The sequence below is a fragment of the Sturnus vulgaris genome, unplaced genomic scaffold (assembly GCF_052056855.1).
Source record: "Sturnus vulgaris isolate bStuVul1 unplaced genomic scaffold, bStuVul1.hap1 Scaffold_84, whole genome shotgun sequence".
In the NCBI taxonomy this organism is placed as follows: domain Eukaryota; kingdom Metazoa; phylum Chordata; class Aves; order Passeriformes; family Sturnidae; genus Sturnus; species Sturnus vulgaris.
In genome coordinates, this window is record NW_028276728.1 from 1,559,514 (window position 1) to 1,580,277 (window position 20,764).

The following is a 20,764-nucleotide window of genomic DNA, read 5'->3' on the forward strand; positions in this document are numbered from 1 at the left end:
TGCCAGAATCAAAGTCGATCATCTTCAGCTGGCCACGTCGAGGAAGAGATTCTTGTCATTGAGAGTGTCCTTGGTGTCTCTGGCAGCAGCCCCATCTGGAACAGCTTCTCTAGGGACTCCTTCTCCTTCCCTGGGGGCCAGACCAGGCTGTCAGTGTTCTTCCCAGGGCCCCAGCCATCAATGAACCAGACAAGCAAACCTAGGGGGGATGGTGGCCACCAGTGTTTGCCACACCAGCTCTCCAGCTCAGCTCCAAGAGCTGTGTGTTCCCTTCTGATGATCCCTGCTCAGAGCTACAGGCACTCTGGTTTGCTTTGCCACTGATTGCCAAGAGATGTGTGCAGCTGTTACCTGCCAGGCCTCTGGATCCAGCTGTGCACGTGGATCTCTCCCATCTTCTAGGGCAGATGAACACCCTGAATCCAAGGGTCACGGAAAAGGTCTTCTAAGGATGGCCTGTCCAACGGTTGCATGGACAAACACCTCTTAATAACATCTTGGCACTCTGAAGACAGAAACCAGAAATCACCAGTACGTTGCAGAAGTTGCCTCCCCCCTACCCCGTTCCTGTGCCCAGGCCATGATGGGTGTACACAGGGTTGTGCCTAAACTTCCCCATGGATTCTCTGTTTGGAGGAGAGCAGGAGAGCAGGACTTGTGCCACCTCCTCAGCAGCTGCCAGAGCAGGATGCTCACACCCTGCTGCTGTCTCCCAGCACAGCTATTCCCCCCTGCCCAGGGATGAGGATCCACCTTGAGAGAGCCGTCGTGGGAACAAGATCCGTCCCCAGATGATCTCCTGGCCCCTCCTGAACGGCTGCTTCCCCACGACCAGGTGGTACAGCAGGAGGCCCAGGGACCAGATCGTTGCTGCCTCGCCGTGGTAGTGCTGGTGCTGGATCCACTCTGGGGGGCTGTAGGACAGGGTTCCTATGGAATACAGATGGAGTTCAGAAGGAGGATGCTGCTGCTGCCAGAGCCTCGCCCCAGCATCCCTAGGCATGTGGGGGATGCCCCAGTGGCACACGGGGTGACTCGCTGCCCTCTCACCAGCACTTGGGACTTGCGTACAGACTCGGGGCTGGAAAAGAAGCCACTGGTGCTGGAAGAGGGCAGCAGAAGCCTTGAGAAGGCCCAACCATGACACGCAAAAGAAAAACCCACCCAGGGGTGGAGAAAACCCACCCTTCTCCCCGCCTGCACGGCCCTCAGAAAATGTTAGTAAGCCAAGGCAAACAAGGGGAGAGGTGCAGTTCGAGCCCTTCCTCGCCTGCACACCAAACCAGCCAGGGCACGCAGTCAGACCCCCCCCTCTCTGCTACCCCCATGGGGGTTTCTGTCGGCCTGGCTGCCCCAGCTCCAACCCTAGACCAGGGCACAGTGGGTGCTGAAGGCTGTCAGCAGGGCTGGGAGCTGGCCCCCCTCACACCCCCACCCAAATCAACTTGGCTCAAGCATTAATCCCATCCCGGCTCCAATAGGCAGAAACCTCGGTGCTGCATCCCGGCTGGGCCATAAGATGCCCGGGAGCATCCACTGGGTGGGCTCACCTGCAAACTGCGTGTAGGCTGTGTCCTGGAGGAAGGCGCCACAGCCAAAGTCGATCAGTTTCAGCTGTCCGGTGGCCAGGTCGAGCACGATGTTCTCGGGCTTGATGTCCCTGTGCAGGACCCCGCAGCTGCTGCAGTGCCGCACGGCCTCCAGCACCTGGCGGAACAGCCCCCGCGCCTCCTCCTCCGGCAGGAACCTCCGCTCCGCCAGCAAACACGAGAGCTCCTGGCACCGCTCCGGACGCTCCAGCACCAACAAGAAGCTGCTGGGCAGCTCAACCCACTCCAGGAGCTGAATGACAGCAGCACACCCAGAGGACACCTTGTCCAGCAGCGCGATCTCCAGGGGCGCACGGGCGCCGTGGGGCTGCGCCAGGACCACGATGCCGTCAGTGGGGCTGAGGCCGTGCCAGGGCTCTGGGACCCCTCAGCCAGCCCGGGATGCTCCGCATGCCCCGCTCACCCCACGCCCGCTCTCCCTGCAGGGCTCCCGGCGGCTCCCACCCTGCCGGGCCCCAGCTCCTCGCCGCCCGGCACGCCCCGCCTTCGGCCGCCGGCCCCGCTCACTCACCAGCTCGCCCCAGTGCCGGATGCCATCCCGTGGCACGCATTTGATTGCCACCTGTGAGCAAGGGGCAGCAGCGGGATGAGCTTACCGCCCGCTCCGCTCCGCCGCGCTCCGGCCTCCTCCTCTTCCTCCTCTGCCTCTCTTCCTCCTCCCCCGCCCTCCTCCTCCTCGTCCTCTGCCCGCCGCCGGCCCCGCCACTCACCGGGGCGCCGTCCGCGAGGCGCGTCCCCGAGTAGACGCTGCCGAAGCCGCCGCTGCCCAGCAGCGAACCCAGCCGGTACCGCTCCTGCAAGGCCTCCTGCGCCTTCCCTGCGGGCGACACGCGGCCGTCAGCGCTCGGCCCGGGGCCAGACACGGCCCCCGAGCGCCCCCCGACCGTCCCGGGCCGGGCATCCCCACCCGCCCCGGGCCCCGGCGGCTCAGGGCCGGCGGCCGCGCTGCCGAGCGGCGGAGCTCGGGCCGGGGAAGCCGCAGCGGAGGCGGCGGGAGCGGCCGCGCCGCGTGTGTCCTCCGCGGGCCCCGGCAGGAGCCGAGGCCGGGACTGGACCCCGCGTCGGGGCCGGCTCCGGGCTCGGGACAGGCGGAGCCAAAGAGCGGCGATGCCGCCCCCGGCCCAGGCACTGATGCCCGCCCAGCAGCGCCAGCGCCAATACCGCCAGAGCCGGGCGGAGGCGAGACCGCGGCGGGACGGCCGGGGCCGGGGACGGGGCAGCCCCGCCCGGGGCCGGGAGTGGGGCGGGGGCATGGCCCGGCCTGGCGCGGGGAGAGGGAGGGGCCGGGACAGGGACAGCGAGAGGGGAGGGGGAGACCGGCAAGGGGATACTGGGAGAGGCTGCGGGACACCGCGACAGAGTGTGGGACAGCGGGAGAGTGAGACGAGGAACAAGAGAAGGGACGCAGAGGGTCTGTGGGATCGCTTCTTTCCTGCTGCTGCCGCTGCCGAAGCGCCGCGAGCGTTTGTCCGTGTGTCCGTTCCCCGCGTGTCCGTTCCCCGCGTGTCCGTTCCCCGCGTGTCCGTTCCCCGGGTGTCCGTTCCCCTCGTGTCCGTTCCGCCCCGTGCACCCCGGGGCAGCACGGGTCGCTCCCCACCGGGGCCGAACCGGAGTCACGGAGCATCTCTTCCTCCTGCACCCACTCAAAACCACCGTCTTGTTTAGCTGCTTCTTCATTAGCTTGGAACTGTGATAAATGTGATTCGTGCTAACTAAATTGTCACTGTATTAGCAAAATTGTATTTAGATCAATAGAAGACAATTGTTACAGACTGAAGGGGGAGATGGGTGAGACAGGGCAAAGGACATCTTCCAGATGCTAAGAGTCGAAGAAAAATGTTTGAAGGGAATAGTAGAAGGACATAGTTCTGACAAGCAGCATCTACAAACAGAAAGTTTCGACCTTAAAATGGGACAAAATGGGCCAAAATGGGATGATTCCAGGCATGGGACTCAAAGTCTTGCTATGGAAAACATCTGCTCAGTCACATAGTGGCCATGCGCTCCCTGCAGGTTACACAGCAGACACTGAGGAAGACGATGAGCCTTCACTGGAAATAAGACCCTCAAAAGGGTAAGAGACCCCCTAACCCATTAGTAGAGCACACGCCATACAACATAGTGACATAGATTTTAGGAATAGAAACTAGGAGGAGTTTTCTAGAAACTTCTGTAGCATCTAGTATATAAGTGGGATTGTCAGCCTTGATGCTTTGGTAGGTGAGGAAGGGCGAGTCCCTCCTCGTACCCCTGGTAGGGGGAGGGCCCCCTCCCTGGTCAGTTATGCTTATGCTTTATACAAACCTCAATTATACTAAATTACTTACTCTCAAACTTTACTTATCCTGAAATATATGAATTCAATATTCATTTTAATACTTTGATTGTATTAATTTCCAATCCTTTGATATTTTTTGTATACATCTCTAATACTTTAACTGAATCCATTTATAATTGTTACTATTAAAAATTTGCTGCTACATTTAATCTCGGTGCTTGATAAATTGGAAAAATAGAATATCATTCCAAACAGAACTTTAAGTTCCGCAGGCTTGCAACTTGTCCCTCGTGCTCGCATGCCCCGGGCGCTATCCCGCCCGCTCGCCCCGCGCTGCAGTCTGTTCCTCACAAGCAAGCAAAGCGCTGTCCGCACTTTCCCCTGGAGCAGAGCAAAGTGCCGAAGGAGGAGCCTGCCAGCGCCAGGCAGAGCCAGCCCCGTGGGAGGGCAGAGCAGCACATGAGGAGCGAGACATGCAGCCCTTGCGGGGCAGCGCTGCTCTCCGGCCGCTCGGGGTGGGCAGCGGCTGTTCCTATTTTCTTGTTCAGTTCCGAGTGAAAATTGGAGACTGCCGACAGGAGGATTAAAATAAAAGGATCAAACTGCTATTTTTGCTGAGTTTGGATGCCAGTCCAATACAGCAGCTCAGCTGCCTGCCTCCTCCCTGCCTATCCAGCCCTTTCAGCCTGGAGCAAAGGCCCTCTCTGCAAAGAAACTGCTGGCTGCTTTATTTGTCCTGCTGTTCATCGACACAGCTAGAAAAGCACACTAGTTTGGATCCTGAACCTGTCAAAACAGGTGAACTTTGCCATATTAAGTCAAGACACAGAGCCTTGACTCCTGCACAATATCCTAGGAATCACCTTTGTTGCTGCTGTGTATTGTCACTGCTGAGGGTGAAATACTGTGAGAGCACATCCCCTGTCTCTAGATCCCATAGCCGACCAAAGCACTATGCTCTAAAGTCTTGCATTTGCAGGTTTCTGATGTCTCCAGCATTGCTTTAAAAGCAAAACAGGGAGAAGGCAAACTGTGTGTAGCTAATGATAGTGCTGAGTGCATCAAACTCGCTAAATCCTAGGTCTTCGAGGTAAGATCAGTTGATGTAGAACCAGTGCAACACAGAAAAGGAGAGCGTACAAGGAAAGGAATTAATAGTATATGTGAACATCTTGGGTTGTTTCTTTCCATTGTCATTTCACTTCTGGAAAGCTGCTCTGCTTTTCCAAGCATTTTCTCTACAGTGATGTTTCCTCTTTCACAAACTTTTCCTGGAGGACGAGCTCCTGTCACAAGACGTGCCACCAACTGCAGAGTCTCTTAGCTTTCCACACTGTGCGTGCTGCACTGTCCTGCAGCAAAGCAGGACAAAGGTTTTGAGAACTTGAAAACTTGTCCTTTCTTTTGCTGGTGGGCTGGGGAGTTGTGCCATGGGGAAGGTTTTCACTGTTACTGTTCTGATCGAAGAAAACAGGAGGTGGTACCAGGAATTGTTAGGGAATGCAACCCTGACTGAATGCAGGGAAAGAATCTCCAGAGCCTGCAGGCAGAAGTGGAGAGTTGTGTGATAATCATTCCAACCTCCCAGTGGACATCTTGAAAATTATCTGGAATGTGAAAATGGTCTGACAGAGAGGGTTTGTTTCTGAGTTCTGTGCAGACGATTCCACATCTGGTGCATTGGTGCATAAATCAAGAGTACAATCTGCTCATGATAAGCACCAGAACAAGCTGGACCTCTCAAAGTAGCCACCTAAAAGAATCAGAACAGGAGAAATGTAGGGAATGACTTGGTTAGCCTTGCCTATGTTATAGATAATAGAAAGATTTAGCCGAATTGAGTATAATCAGAAATAAGTGATAATTTATTTTGTGGCCGGGATAGGGTCCACGACAGCCACAATCACAAAGAGCAACGCCGAGCCCAGGATCGGCACCGGGTAAACACACTATGATCCAAACTCCACTGCTCCGGATTGCCCAATGTTCACAAAACCACTCTGGTCAGCCCAGTTTATATACAGTTTTTCATAGCCTGGAGCAGAGAGGTCTTTGTCTCCTTTCGTTGCTTTGCCTTTTCATGTGGTTTCCTTTCTCTGCCTTTGGCTGGACAAAACCATATTCTGGGAGACCATGAATTCTGATGAAGGCAGGCCTTGGTTTAGGGAAGCTGCTATTGAGATGTATTTTTCCCGATTAATCCTGAGTCCTTGGCGCTCAATGTCTGGGTGTTCTCTGGACTGTCTTTGAAGAGAGCCATCTCCTTGTGGCCACGTCCATTCACTTGTTAATTTGGGCTGTCCTGTTTTGTGGGCTGTTACCATGTTGTCGTGAAGCAATCTGTGTTGTTTTTTTTTTTCTGTTTGTGGTTTTCTTTTTGGTTTCTGAGTTTATTTTATCCATACAAACACTGTTCATTAACTTACAACTTTACACGAATTACATCATATATTGCCCCTCGAAGAAGGGCAATTTTTTCTAACAATTACTAATCCATTCCCTTGGCTTTTGGCTTTCTTAGCAAGGCCGTTTCCATCCCAGATTCACCATGAAGTGAGAAGCCTGAGCTTGTGGAAGTGCCTGAAAGATGCCGTGTTCCTCTGCAGGGACACTCAGGCTGAAAGAGGAGCCTGAGGCCTGTGTGGGGAAGCCTCCTGGGAGCTGGAATTTGTGCCGTGCTGGGAGAGGAGGAGCAGGGGGAGAAGGCTGGGCGCTGTGTGGCAGGAGCAGGAGGTTTGGGCTCAGGACATTCCGCCTGCGCCGCTGCCCCGCAATGGGCGGCCGTGCCCGGGGCTCTGGGCCTGGCCCCGCGTGCGCTGAGCTCCCGACACTGCGGGAGCTGCCCGGGCTGGGCTCAGGATCCCGCTGGGGCTGGGCAGCAGCCTGGGCTCCCACTGGCATCAGCAGCAGCTGGAAATACCTCTGGGCATCTCCATTTCCTGCTGCTGGGAAGAAGGAACAGTGAAGCGAGTCAAGAAGTTCTGGTTTCTCTTTGTCCTGGTGGATTTTTTCATTTTATTTGACGCTCTAGAGGCAATTTGTGTAATGGCCTCTGTCAGCTGATCCTATTTCGGCAGCACCAGCAACAGGGCTGTGTTTCAGTGCTGCAAATGTGGCCTGTGTGGCTTTAATTCTCCTTGACTTTGTGCTCAGGGACTTGTGAGATCTGCTGCTCATGATGCCTGCAATAAATAGCCTGAGTTCCCTGTCACAAAGCACTCTGGGTAGCACTTATCGAAAAAGGCATTTGCAATATTAAGGATAAAATTTAAGTGGTAAACAGAAGAGGGGCAAGAGCAGGCATGATCTACAATTCTCAAGGCAAAGGCAACAACAGCCTCCTGCTGTCAGCTCAGAGTGAGTAAAAGAGGGCTGAAAGCAGCGCTGGGACCCGACCCTTTCTTTCTCTGCAGGCTGGGTCAGGGCAGCACAGGCGGGCCCTGAGGAATAAGGGCTGGGTGTGGGTGATTGTTGCTGTACTCCAGAATTGCCCTGGACAAAGGCCTTGGAAGCCGAGGCAGGAGCAGGTGGGAAGGGGCCGGCGCTGCTGCTGCTCCTGCCCGGGAGCCCCGGCTGGGCCGGGCCGGCGCCCACTGCGCTGCGGCTGCTGCTGCTGCCAGAGCCGGGCGGGACTCGGGGACAGGGAATGGACACGGGGGGACAGCAAAGGCCTTGGGGGCTGCAGGGATGTTGGTGCTGGGGCAGCGCCAGCACAGAGCTTCAGCCTGCAATGAACCCCGAGGGAAACGCTGGGGAAAGGCTCCATTTCAGCCTTTCTTGACTCATTGCTGTGAAAGGACCGAAATAAAAGGGGAACAAGCAGGGCCCGACCCCTTCTCCTTTGGGAGAAGCCATGAGGGGTCATGAGGAGCCATGGGGGGTCATGAGGGGCCATGAGGGGTCATGAGGGGCTGTGAGGGGCTGTGAGGGGCCATGGGAGGCCAGGCACCTCATGGAACAAAGGGTCCATTGTGACACTGTGGAAACAAGGAGATTGTTTACAAAAGGTCATGGAACGGAAAGTCCATTGTGACATTGTGGGGCCTCAGGGAACCATGGAGACCAGTATGGCACTTCAAGACCCACTGGAACCAAGGGGCCATTGTGACACTGCCAGGCCTTGTATAACCAAGGGGTCATTGTAGCACGTCAGGGCCTCATGGAATCAAGGGGATCGTAGTGACACTGTGGGGCTCCAGGAGACCATGGGGACACTCTCAGTCTGTGAAACCAAGGATATCATTGTTACACATTATGACACCAAAGGGCCCTTGTGAACTGCAGGACCTTGTGGAACCCATGAGACCATTGTGACATGGCAGGGCCTCATGGAACCAAGGGGCCATTGTGACAGTACAGGGCTCCATGGAACTAAGAATTCATGTCACAGAGAGTGGCCCAATGGAATCAAGGTGCCATTCCATACTTCAGGGCTTCATGGAACCAAGGTGCCATTGTGACACTGCAGAACCAAAAGAGACCATTGTGACACCGTGGGGCCTCATGGAATCCTGGAGACCATTCTGACACTTTGGGTCCCAAGGAAGCAAGGGGCCATTGTGACACCACAGGGCCTCCTGGATCCAAGGCAACCATTGTGACACTGGAGGGTCTCATGGGCACAAGGGTCCACTATATGACACTATGGGTCTCCATGGAAGCAAGGGGACAGTGACACAGCCAGGCCTTGTGGAACCAAGGGGCCATTCTGGCATGTGCAGTCCCATGGAACCAAGGAAACCATTTTGACACTGCAAGGCCTCATGGAAGCAAGGGACCATTATTCCACAGCAGAGCCAAGGAGACCATTGTGATACTGCTGGGCCTCATGGACACAAAGATCTGTTGTGATGCTATGGGGCCTCATGGAACCAAGGGAGAATCGTGATGCTGCAGGGTCCCTAGGATCCAAGAACACGGAACAGGTCTGGTTAACTTGGCCTCCTAAGGGCCACCTGAGTGGTCCAGCTAACACTGGAATGTTGAGGGTCGCTTCTCATCTGCCCTTAAAAACTTGGCTTTCAATGCTTTCCTTCCTGTGGGAAAGAGATGTCCTTTAAATCCAAGGTTTCATGGCCAAAACTGGGATTCCTCCTCCAAATTTGATTATGTCCTTAGATTTTTCCCATATGAAACCTGCCAGGATAGAAAGCTCTGTCTGGCCTTGGTCGCTTGGGGGTCACCTTACATCTGCTTTTAAAATACTGAAAGGCCTTGCTTTTCTTCCCATGGAGAAAAGCATCTTTCACGTTCAGGGGTCCATGGTCAAAATTGAGATTCTGCCTCCAAAATTCCTTATAACCAAGGATAGCTCCCAGACAAAACTGTCAGATTCCCTTGGCTTCCTAGAGGGACAGATCTCATCTGCCTTTGAAACACTGGGGGGTCTGCCTTTTCCTTCCTATGGAGAAGAATTGTCATTCCAATCCAGGGATCCACAGCTGAAATGGAATTCCACATGCAAAACTCCACAAATATCCAAGAGTTGCTTTCAGACAAAAGATGCAAGGACAGACAGGTCAGGTTTGTCTTGGCCTCTGGTGAGTGATTCTGATCCGCCTTCAAAGCCCTGGGGTTCTGTGGTTTCCTTCCTACAGAAAAGAGCTGTCATTCATGTCCAGGTACCCATGGCCTCAAGCACATGTGCACTGTATAGGGATCAAATTCTCTGCTTAGTGGAGTGGAGTCTGAGGACAGCAGAGGAGAGCCCTGGGAGTGTTTCAAGGAGGGTTTCAAAGGTGGTGGATCCTTTTGAAATAGTAGAGAATTCCCTGAAAAAGAAAGAATTAATGCCAGGTGCTGCTGGGGAGGTCCAGACTGAACCCAAGGTGAACGGAAATTCTCTCCCAGGGCAGGGCTGTGGTGCAACATGTCCCCCAGAAGGAGTCTGGAGCAGCCCAAGGCTTTGTGTGTGCAGGCAGAGGCAGGCAGGAGGCAGAGCTGTCAGCAAAGGAAGGGGCCAGCGAGGTGGGGCAGCCGGGGGATGACGACAGCCTGCAGGGACAGAGGCGCAGGGCATGGACACCGTAGGACAGCCTGGGCTGCAGAGGGCACAGGGATGGGCAGCAGCTGAAAGGCCCTGACACAGCCAACTCCTGCAGCACTTGGGCCATGCAGGCTGGCCCTGGGCCTGAGGCCAGCAGGGGACAAGTGAGCCTTGCTGTGCTGGGGCCTCATTGCCTCCTTGTCCCTGCTCAGCAGCCTGGCGGGGGCCGCCCCATGGTGCTGCCCTTGGCATTGCACATGGCCAGAGCCCAGTGGGCCGGGAAGAGCCCTGAGCAATGAGGGAGGGACAGGATCTGCCTTGCCAGGGGCTGGGGCTCAATAAGACAAAATATTTAATATTGAATTAGAAACATAAATATCTCTGTTGACAGTGTTTTATTGGTTAATAAATCCTGAAAAGCCAGTGAAAACATAAGTCTTGTGATTTCTTAGCCATGCTGTGAACATCTGTAAGACCACCTTACCCTTTCTGCCTGAATAGAAATAAAAAACATAAGCTACACTTTCTAAAGGAACTCAGAAGTCCCATCTCTGTGCTTCACTTAGAAAAAGAAAAAATCCCCACCAAAATTGTAATGTAAAAAAAATAAGCTCACACTTTAAAAATATGTCAAAAAACCAATAAACCCACACTTTAAAAATATAACATAAAAAGTATAAACCCAAACCTGGGGACACTTTCTCAGTCATGTCCCTCAGTGGGATCCATTAGAACTTCAGGAAACTTTGGACTTTGAATCTGACTTGGAATACTTGAGAGGTTTCTTCAACTCCCTCTCAGGGACTGATGTTCAGGGACTCAGCCCCAACCCCGAGAGGGTCATTAAAGTCCTTGTGCTGTGTCTGTGCTGCTGAGCTGGGCTGGGCTCCTGGCAAGGGCAGCACTGCAGAGAGAGCCAATATTTCCAAAATATTATTTGGAGCTCCTTGGCAGCACCAAATGCACCACGGGGCTCATTGGGATCAAGCAAGTCCTGACAAACCATGGCTCTGCCTTGATTTCCATCTGGTCCAGTGCAGTTCACTATGATGGTTTTCAGCTCCAGTTATGGAGGAATATTTCAAAGAGCTGCTAAGATGTACACATTCCTATTTTCAAGGGTGTATTTTATTACTCTTCTCTTTACAGATGAGATGATTGCAGCGTTCTGTGATTGATATTGATCAGGTCTGGCCTGCTCAGAGAAGCTGTGCCTTGAGGTCTGACCCAGTGTGGACAACCTTGCTCCACATTCCCCAACCCCATCCTGTCTGTCCTCACTCACCTGGCACCTACTTTGCTTGGAGAACTGACTGCACTCAGCCAAACAGGTGTTTTCTTCCTTTTCTTTTTTTTGAAGCAATCTAAAACTCCTGGATTTCCACATTACAAACAGACACCTTCCCTTAGCTTGTGCCAGCTCAAGGTGGACCATGCAGGTTCCCTTTCCCCAAGGCAGAACTCTGCAAGGAGTATTTTAAACCCCTGGACTCCCTGTTTCCACAAGTCCTTGCTGTTGTCATCATAAACACTTGGTTCTGTGAGGTTCCATACTGTCACAGTGGAGATTTGGGTCCATGGTGTCACAATGCTCTTTTTGGTTCCATCAGGCCTTGATCTGTCACAATGGACTTTTGGTTCCATGAGGTTCTGTACTCAACAATGGTCTCTGGAGTTCCAAAGTGTCACAGCAGACCCTTGGTTCCATGAGGTTCATTGGTGTCACCATGGTCTCCTTGGTTCCAGGAGCCACCACAATGTCACAACAGAGCCTTGGTTCCATGAGGTTCCTGCAGCAGGACTTCCCCTATGGCCCAGCAGAGCTCATCTGTTCTGTCCATCAGCTGGGCCATCACTCAGGGCATCTTCCCCCTCTCAGGAATTGCTGAGATAACCCAGGCCGGACATCTGTCCTGTCCTGAGTTCTCTCTGGTGCCAGGGAGGTGGAATTCCCAGCTGACCAGGAAGAGAGAGACTCTTGAGAGCAGACTGAAGGGAGATGAGCCTTGAATTTCTGAGTGACACACACTTCACTTTACAAACTAGAAAAGCTACACAAAACTTTCACCAAGCAGAAATCTTCTGCATAGTCCCTGCAAACAGGTAGGGCTTCTCTCCCAAGTCTGGATGCATCTTTGTGGTTCCTTTTGTGGAAGCTGAGTGAAAGGGCTCCCTGTGTACTCCCTCATCAGTTTGGTGCTAAGTTACATTGACTCCTGAGCTCTGCTATTTCTTCACTAGCTGTAATATAGGGAACTTGATTGTGCACTGTGTTTGTATCTACCTGTACTTCTTTTGTTTATCCTGTGCAGTCAGTAGTCCATTTAAAGTCTCTTGTCTGTTAATCTTGAGTCCATTCAGTGAATAATTCATTTTATAATAGACCTAATCAGCCATTCTAAAGAACATGAGAGCAACAGAAATTTGGGGTGCAGGTCACCTGAAGCAGAGCTACTGCCAGAAACCTGAGTATAAGGCAGGACTTCCACTCTGTTCAAAACATTGTATTTAAAAACAAAAACGAGAATATCTTTTTTACCATCTATTCTCTTCATGATTATACATTGGTATCAGCAATCTCCAGTTGATATTGATCCCAAGCACCTCCTAATGCAGTCTGAACAGATATGAAAATCAAGACCCTTTATGGCTGACAATCAATCACACTTTGTCCTTGCCCCTACCCCACCATTTCCCTCATCCAACCCCTTGGACTCAGAGCAGCCTTGTGCAAATCTGAGCTTTCTCCACCCCACGCTTTGAAGCAAAAATCAAATGGTTCAGAGCTTAGCTGAGGGATAGAAGCTGTACATATCATGATTAGAGTAAAAGCATGCAGAAAGTGATTCCATGAGGTCCCACACTCTCACATAACCCCTTGGTTCCATGGCCCTGCAGTGTCACAAGGGTCTCCTTGGTTCAGGGGTGCCTGTGGCAGGACGTCCACCCACCCCTACCACAGACAGTCGGTGCATAAAGAGATAACCCGGGCTGAGAGACCCAGCAAGGGATCATCTCTGGGGCCAGAAGGGCTCAGGCCTCAGCTCAGAATCAACATCTTAGTCTGGAAAGCAGATGTAGGAAGAGATAAAAGAAATATTCTTGACTGAGAGACACTGTTTTACAAACTGTAAAAGACATACGAGTTATCACAGAAGCAGAAGCCACCACACGCACACCCTGAAGGTGTAAAGGGCTTCTTCTTGTAGTTTGCACACAGATTCCACAGTAACTTCCCTGGGGATTGAGGGAAAGGATCTCGATGTGAGACTCCACCAACAATTGGATGGTAAGATACAATGAATCCTAAGTTATATTAAGTCTTGGCTAGCTGTAATATTAAGAGGTACATTTAACCTCATGTAGTATATATCTGCTAGGAGTCTCTTTTTGTCCTTATTCCTGTCTAGTATTAATTTAAGCCTTACGTCTGTTAGTTTTCTGTCTATTAAATAAAAATTCATTCTATAATAGACCGAATCAGCCTTTATTAAAGATATTGCAAATGAGAGTGAGTTTTTGGGTGCTGACCACCTCAATAAAGACACTGCCTGCTTCCAGAGGCCTGGGCAAAGGGCAGGGACTTATCTAAACCCCCACAATTGCCCCTGGTAACCGTGCCACACAGTGCCACAACTACCCCTTGGCCCAACAGTGCCCTGTAGTGTCACAATGGACTCCTTGGTTCCATGGGGCTGCAAAGTGTCACAATGGCCCCTTTGTTCAATGAGGCCTGTTGTGTCACAGTATCTCCATGATTCCATAAGGCTCTGCAATGTCACAACAGACCATTGGTTCCATGACAACCCAAAGTGTCAAAGTGGCCTCTTGGTCCCATTGAGCCTCACAGTGTCACTAAGGTCCCCTTGGTTTCATAAGGCCTTGCAGTGCCACAATGTCCTTTGTTTAGACGAGGCCCCACAGTGTCATCATGGTCTCCACAGTTCCATGAGGCCCCACTGCTTCAAAATGGTGCCATGACACCCTGTAGTGTAACAAAGGTCTCCTTGGTTCCACGGTGTCAGAATGGACCCTTCATCCCATGGAGCCTCACAGTGGCACTGTGGTCCCCTTGATTCCATGAGGCCCTGCTGTGTTACAATGGCCCCTTGGTTATACAAGGCTCTGCAGTGTCACAATGGTCCCTTGGATCCAGTGGGTCCCAAAGAGTCACCATAGTCTCCATTGTTCCATGAGGCCCTGCAGTGTCATAATGGACCTTCATTTCCATAAAGGCCTGCTGTGACACAATTGGCCCCTTGGTTCCATGAGGCTTGGCACAATCAGAATGGGCCCTTTGTTTCATGGAGCACCACAGTATCAGAATGGTCCCCTTGGTTCCACATTATCCCCCAGTGTAACAATGGACCCTTTGTTCCATGAGGTTCTGCAGTGTCACCATGGACTCCTTGGTTCTGTCAGGCCCAGGTGTGTCACAATGGCCCCTTGGTTCCATGAAGCCTTTCTCTGTTACAATGGAATTTTGGTTCCAGGAGTTTCTGTGGTGTCACAATGGTCTCCACGGATCTGCACTATCACAGTGGACCATCAGTGCCATCGGACTCTGCTGTGGCCAAATGGATTTTGGTTCCATGCAGCCCTACAATGTCAAAATGGTCCCTTGGTTCCATGGGATTCTGCTGTGTCAAAATGGACCCTTTGTGCCATGAGGTTCCACAATGTCACAGTCGACTCCTTGGGTGTGAGGCCACATCACCACCAAATCTCCAGAATATCACAATAAGACTCCTTAACACTAATGTGGTCTTGAAGAGGGCATCATTTATTCAGGCCTGAGGTCCAGCAGGAGAAAACACCAGACCTTACATAGACATGTGATGCCAAAAGCATGTTGCTCATATGTAGTTGCTACATGAGTATTACAATTTACCCATTTCCAAGAAACCACCCCAAGTTCCCAGTTTCAGTCCTTGTTTTTTCTATCACTGCACCCTTGAAACAGATGTCTTCTTCTCTTCCAAACATCCTTGCAGGGAAAGCAGCCGATACATGCCTTGCTCCTGTGCTAAAAGTTCACAGGCACAGGAAAAACTGAATTAAACCTTTTGGTATGAAGCTACAGGCTCTGTGTGTCCAGGCAGAGGCAGGCAGGAGGCAGAGCTGTCAGCAAAGGAAGGGGCCAGCGAGGTGGGGCAGCCGGGGGATGACGACAGCCTGCAGGGACAGAGGCGCAGGGCATGGACACCGTAGGACAGCCTGGGCTGCAGAGGCCACAGGGATGGGCAGCAGCTGAAAGGCCCTGACACAGCCAACTCCTGCAGCACTTGGGCCATGCAGGCTGGCCCTGGGCCTGAGGCCAGCAGGGGACAAGTGAGCCTTGCTGTGCTGGGGCCTCATTGCCTCCTTGTCCCTGCTCAGCAGCCTGGCAGGGGCCGCCCCATGGTGCTGCCCTTGGCATTGCACATGGCCAGAGCCCAGTGGGCCGGGAAGAGCCCTGAGCAATGAGGGAGGGACAGGATCTGCCTTGCCAGGGGCTGGGGCTCAGCCCTTGGCCCTTTGCATTCCTGAAACTCATCCAGGTTTGCTCAGCATCAGAGACACCTTTCCCTTGTTTGTCTCCATCTGCCATCAGTGCCTCCGGTGTTCTGCTCTAACTGGAATCTGGGGACACTTAGTTATATCCTTTAGTGGGACCCATTAAAAATTCAAGAAAATTTGGAGTTTGAATATGACTTCGAATTGTGAGAATTTTTTTTTTTCCGCTGTCTCTCAGGGACTGATGTCCAGGGACTCAGCACTATGGGAAAATCCCAGCTCTACAGAGATGGGGCAACTGAGAGGCATATTTTTTAAAAAATATTTTATTCCATTATCAGTCCCATTGATGGGTGAAACATAAGAGATGTAAAACTCTACACCATTCTATCAGAAGCCAAGTTATTTCCTGGTTCCAATATTTTATAAATATTTTTCAGCCTATTAGCTTTTGCCACACAATGCTGCTAATACTTCTAACACCAATCACCTAGTATTTCGCTCCACAAGGTCACCCTTGAAAATTGGAATGGATATTTCTAAGAAGGTCTTTGACATATTTCTCTAGAATTGGAGTTGAAAAACTTCTGAATGAACTGGAGCAGACCAGAGGGAAATCATTGCAGAACCATTGTTTTCTAGGAAAACTCTCAAGATTTCAGTCATAATCGAACTCCAAAGTTTCTGATACCGTTTATGGGTTCCACTGAGGGACACGACTGAGAAAGTGTCCCCAGGTTGCAGTGTGAGCAGGAAATTGGAGGCAGAGATGACAGGTGGTGTGGGAAATGCAGGCACAGAGAGCTCTCAGGGCATTGTGCATACAGGCTCAGAGATTGAGATGGATACAAGGCTTGACTTAAACCTTGGAGAAATCTTGGACAATAAGAGCATTAAAAGTAAAATAGATATAAAACAAGAATAGAAGTTTTTAATTTAAGTAGAAATATCTTTTTAGCAAACAGAAATATGCATTATGCAAGCAAAGCAGTATGCTAAGTAAGATAGGAAAAGATTGTAAAGCTTTGCAATAGAACCTGTTATAAAGTTAATTAAAACTTTAAGATATATCAATGTAGGTTTGTGAAGTGTTATAGGATTGGTTGAAAAATGATACATTGCAGCAAAGCCATGGGAAGCAGAGCAATTAATGATTGGTGTAAAAGAATGTTAGCAAACTTCACAGAAATATTTGATTGGCTAAAATACTAACATAAAGCATTGTAATTAGAATAGGAAGTCATGGAAGCAAGTGTCCATTGTGACACAGCAGGGCCTCATGGCACCCAGGAGAGCACTGTGACACAGTGGCAGTCTGGGGAAACCAAGTGTCAGCTGCAAACACAGTGGGGTCTCATGGAAGCCAGGTGCCATTTGGATATTGCCAGGGCATGTGGAATCCAGTGTCCATTGTGACACAGCACAGCCTCATGGAACTCAGCAGACCATTGGGACAACCTGGAATCTCACGGATCCAAGGCTCTACTTTACCAAGTGGGGCCTCATGGGACACAGGTGCCACTGGGACATTGCCAGCTCTTGTGGAATCCAGTGTCCATTGTGACACAGCACAGCCTCATGGAAACATGGGGACCATGGTGACTCCATGGAATCTCATGGAAGCAAATGTCAGTTGTGAACACGGCACAGCCTCATGGAACCCAGGGACAAATGGGACTGTGCCATGGCTCATGGAAGCAAGGGGCCATTGTGACACAGCAGGGCCTCTTGGAACCCAGGAGAACATTGTGGGGCAATGGAATCTGATGGAGCCAAGTGTCAATTGTCAAAACAGCGAGGCCTCATGGAGCCCAAGTGACCATTGTGACCCCATGGAATCTCATGGAACAAACTGTCAGGTGTAACACAGCAGGGTGTCATGGAACACAGGTGCCACTGGGACATTGCCACTGCTCATGGAACCAAGTGTCCATTGTGACACAACTGGGCCTAATGGAACACAGGAGACCATTGTGACACAGTGGGATCTCAAGAAACCAAAGCTGAATTGTGACACAGAGGGGCCTCATGGGACCAAGGAGACCATTGTGAGGCAATGGAATGTCTTGGAGCAACAACTAGATTTTAAAGACAGCAGGGTCTGATGGAGTCCAGGTGCAAATGGAAAATTTCCAAGGCTCATGCAAGCATCCATTGTGGTAGAGCCAGGCCTAATAAATACAAAAGAACATTGTTACCCAATGGAATCTCATGGAACCAAGTGTCCACTGTTTCACCCTGCAGCCTTACAGAGTGATGGAGAACATTGTGTTGCAATGGAATATCCTTAGACTGTTGTTACAAACCTGGGCTTTATGAAACCAAGGAGACTCCTGTGATGCAATCAAATCTGAAGGAACCAAGTGTCAATTGTGAACATATAAGGTTCTCAGGAAGCTAAGGAGAACATTGTGACACAGTGGAGTCTCATGGAACCAAGGCTTTATCTTGACAAAGTGAGGGCGAATAGGAGACAGGTGCCATGGGGACATTGTCAGCTCTTGTGGGATCCAGTGTCCATTGAGAGACAGGGCAGGTCATGAAAATATAGGGACCTTTGTGAGGCAATGGAACCAAGGGTCAATTCTGATAGAGAGGGGCCACATGGAACACAAGGGCCATGGAAATATTGCCAAGCCTAGTAGAAAAAATACCCTATGGTGACAGAAAAAGACCTCTTGGGATCTGGGAGAGCATGGTGAAACAATGGAATCTGATGGAAGCAAGTGTCCATTGTGACAGGGCAGGGCCTCACTGAACATGGCCACTGGGACATCTCCAGCCTTGGAGGAAGCAAGTGTCCATTGTGACACAGCACAGCCTCGTGAATCACAGGAGAGCACAGTGAAGCCACGGAATCTTGCAAAACAAAGTGTCAATTTTAAACACAGTGCAGACTCATGGAAGCCAGGAGACCATTGTGACACTGTGGAATCTCATGGAAGCAAATGTCCACTGTTTGGTGTTGCCGCCCCATACAGCTCAGGAGACCATTGTGACACAAAGGAAAAATGTGGAACAAAGGCTCTGTAGTGAAACTGCAGGGCCTTATGGAATCCAAGAGACCATTGTGATGGAATGGAAACTGATGGAATCAAGTGCCCCCTGTTTTGCAGTGGGGCCTCATGGAATGCTGGAGACCATTGTGCTGCAATGGAAACCAATGGCACAAAGGCTCCACTGCGACCCAGCAAGGCCTCATGGAATCTCAGAGAAGGTTGTGATACAAGGCAATCTCATGGAGCCAAGGTTCAATTGTGACAAAACTGGGCCTGACAGAAGAAAGGAGACTCGTGTGCTGCAATGGAATCAATAGGAACAAGGGATCAATTGTCAAGACATCAGAAGACCCAGACATAGTACCAAGAGAAAGGAATTTCCTTCCCAGAGCAGGGCTATGGTTCAAGACATCCCCCAGAAGGAGCCTAGAGCAATGAGGTTTAAATCCTCCTCATTGTGCAGGATTTCTTTTGCTTCTCCTCCATGTTGGAACCCTGAGCTGTGAAATGACTCAAAACAGCCTCCTCCACAAGGATCTGTTGGGGGATTTTGCCACCCTGGTGTCTGTTCACACCTTGTTGCCCCAGCCATGGTGGCCCAGCCCCTGTACAGGCCCAGCCCAGGACAGGAGCATTGCGGGTGGGAACGGCCCCTGTGCCATGGTGCCCACAGCAGCCCTGGGGCTCTGTGCCCCATGGCCTCCCTGCTGGGCAGCCTCTGCCAGCTCCTGCACAGCCCGTGGCACCTGTGGGCCTGCACTGACAGCCCTGCCCCGGGCTCTGCCGGGCTCTGGGCCAGCACAGAGGCCGGGCAGGGCTGGCCATGGCCGGCAACAGGCCCTGAGCCCCGCAGGAGGATGGAGCTGGGCCACAGCCAAACTCAGCCCAGGCCAAAGCTGGGCTCAGCAGCCAGGGCTGGCAAGGGCTGGGGACAGAGGCTGGCACTGACAAATGTCCTGGGCCCCCTCCCTGCTCTGTGCATGCCACCAAGGGCACAGAGCAGCCTCCTCTCTGGGCCACTTGCCTGTTTGCAATGCCTTGCCCAGGCGCTGGCCCTGCCCCACAAGGCCTGGGCTGAGTCGTGCCCCTGCCCGCTCAGCCAGGCTGACATGGACACTGCTGCTTTCTCTGGCAGGCTCTCTCAGGCCAGCCCAGCTCCCTGCAAGCTGTGCCAGCTGCCCTGAGCTCTGTGCAGCACCAAGGGCCTCTCCCCAGCACAGCCCAGCCGGCTCTGGCCCCACAGCTCTGCTCAGGCCAGGGGGCTCTGGGCAGTGGCCCCACGGCCTCAGCCCCTGCCAAGGGCACAGCAGCAGCTGCAGCTCAGAGAGGACTCAGCCCCAGCCATGGGGGAAGGTGCTTGGCCAAGGCAAAAGGAGGCTCCCTGGGTGCCCTGCTCCCCTCTCCCTCAGCTCCTGACAGCTCTGCAGCCCCTCCTGCCATCCCATCTGCCCAGGCCAGCACAACAGCCCCGGCCTTGGGGCCCTCCAGAGCTGCTCCTGCTCCAGGCCCAGGGCCCATCCCAGAGCTGGGGCAGCCACAAAGCTGTGCCCATTTCTGTTCATTGCTGCTCTGATGAGGATGGATCCTCAGCCACTTGGAGGTTGCTGATGAATTTTCCTTCTCCAGAGGCCTCTTCCTTCTTGAGCTCTTTATTCTGGAATTCAGTGACAAAGACTCATAAATATTTGTTCGAAACACCCAAAGAAAGGAAAGCCCCTGGGAATAATTTTTCAATTCTTCTGTGGTTAATTAGACAGATTTCAGAAGTATATTCCAAGTGAATATACTTTATTGAAAACAATGCAGACAGAACTCTTTTCTCCTGTTTTCTTTTCCTGTTTATAAATGGATATCACCAATGTCCAATTGATATTGATCCTCAGTACCTTATAATGCAATCTGAAGAGATATGAAAATTGAGGTCCTTCATGGCTGACAATCAATCACACTTTGTCCCAACCCTTTACGTCATCCAACCCCTGGGACTCCTATGGATCAGGAATGGTGTGGCCAGCAGGAGCAGGGCAGTGATTCTTCCCCTGTACTCAGCACTGGTTGGGCAGCACGTTTAGTGCTGTGTCCAGGTCTGAGGCCTCAATTTAGGAGAAATATGGAGAGGCTGGTGCATGTCCAGAGCAGGGGCAAGGAGGCTGGTGAGGGGAACACAAGTCCTGTGAGGAGCAGCTGGGGGAGCTGGGGTTGTTTATCCTGGAGAAGAGGAGATTCAGGGGAGACCTCATCACTCTGTACAACTCCCTGACAGGAGGGTGCAGCCAGGTGAGGGCCGGGCTCTTTTCTCAGGGAACACCAGCAGGACAAGAGGGCACAGCCTTAAGCTGTACCAGGGGAGCTTTAGGCTAGACATTAGGAAAAATTCTTCACAAAAATGATGATT

The 20,764-nt window shown here is 52.0% G+C and overlaps 1 pseudogene; it reads right to left on the reverse strand.

The window, feature by feature from the left end:
- Positions 1 to 347: 347 nt before the first annotated feature.
- On the reverse strand, positions 348 to 20,341 carry LOC148217455 (serine/threonine-protein kinase pim-1-like; annotated as a pseudogene).
- Between the last annotated feature and the right edge of the window lie 423 nt (positions 20,342 to 20,764).